The following is a 1,393-nucleotide window of genomic DNA, read 5'->3' as shown; positions in this document are numbered from 1 at the left end:
ACAGACAGTTGGTACAGTAGTAATAGACAGTTGGTACAGTAGCACAGACAGTTGGTAATAGTAGTAATAGACAGTTGGTAATAGTAGTACAGACAGTTGGTAATAGTAGTAATAGACAGTTGGTAATAGTAGTAATAGACAGTTGGTAATAGTAGTAATAGACAGCAGTAAATAGTAGTAATAGACAGTTGGTACAGTAGTAATAGACAGTTGGTAATAGTAGTAATAGACAGTTGGTAATAGTAGTAATAGACAGTTGGTAATAGTAGTAATAGACTGCTGGTAATAGTAGTAATAGACAGTTGGTACTAGTAGTAAAGACAGTTGGTAATAGTAGTAACAGACAGTCGGTACAGTAGCACAGACAGCTGGTAATAGTAGTAATAGACAGTTGGTACAGTAGTAATAGACAGTTGGTAATAGTAGTACAGACAGTTTGTACAGTAGTAATAGACAGTCTGGTAATAGTAGTAAGACACAGTAGTAATAGAGCAGTAAGTAGTACAGACAGTTGGTAATAGTAGTAATAGAGACAGTTGGTACAGTAGTAAAGACAGTTGGTAATAGTAGTACAGACAGTTGGTAATAGTAGTACAGACAGTTGGTAATAGTAGTAATAGACAGTCGGTAATAGTAGTAATAGACAGTTGGTAATAGTAGTAATAGACAGTTGGTACAGTAGTACAGACAGTTGGAATAGTAGTACAGACAGTTGGTATAGTAGTACAGACAGTCGGTAATAGTAGTAACAGACAGTTGTAATAGTAGTAAAGACAGTCTGGTACAGTAGTAATAGACAGTTGGTAATAGTAGTAATAGACAGTCGGTAATAGTAGTACAGACAGCTCTGGTATAGTAGTAATAGACAGTTGGTAATAGTAAATAGACAGCTGGTAATAGTAGTAATAGACAGTTGGTAATAGTAGTAATAGACAGTTGGTAATAGTAGTAATAGACAGTTGGTAATTAGTAGTAATAGACAGTTGTATAGTAGTAATAGACAGTTGGTAATAGTAGCATGACAGTTGGTAATAGTAGTACAGACAGTCGGTAATAGTAGTAATAGACAGTCGGTAATAGTAGTAATAGACAGTTACAGTAGTAGTACAGACAGTCGGTAATAGTAGTACAGACAGTTATAATAGTAGTAAAGACAGTGCATAGTAGTAATAGACAGTTGGTACAGTAGTACAGACGGCTGGTAATAGTAGTACAGACAGTTGGTAATAGTAGTAATAGACAGTTGGTACAGTAGACAGACTTGGTAATAGTAGTAACAGACAGCGGAATAGTAGTAACAGACGGCGGTGTAATAGTAGTAATAGACAGTCGGTAATAGTAGTAATAGACAGTTGGTAATAGTAGTAATAGACAGTGTTGGTAATGTAGTAAC

This window comes from Homarus americanus, unplaced genomic scaffold, assembly GCF_018991925.1.
Source record: "Homarus americanus isolate GMGI-L3 unplaced genomic scaffold, GMGI_Hamer_2.0 scaffold56333, whole genome shotgun sequence".
Classification (NCBI taxonomy): Eukaryota; Metazoa; Arthropoda; class Malacostraca; order Decapoda; family Nephropidae; genus Homarus; species Homarus americanus.
This window is presented reverse-complemented; position numbering follows the sequence as displayed.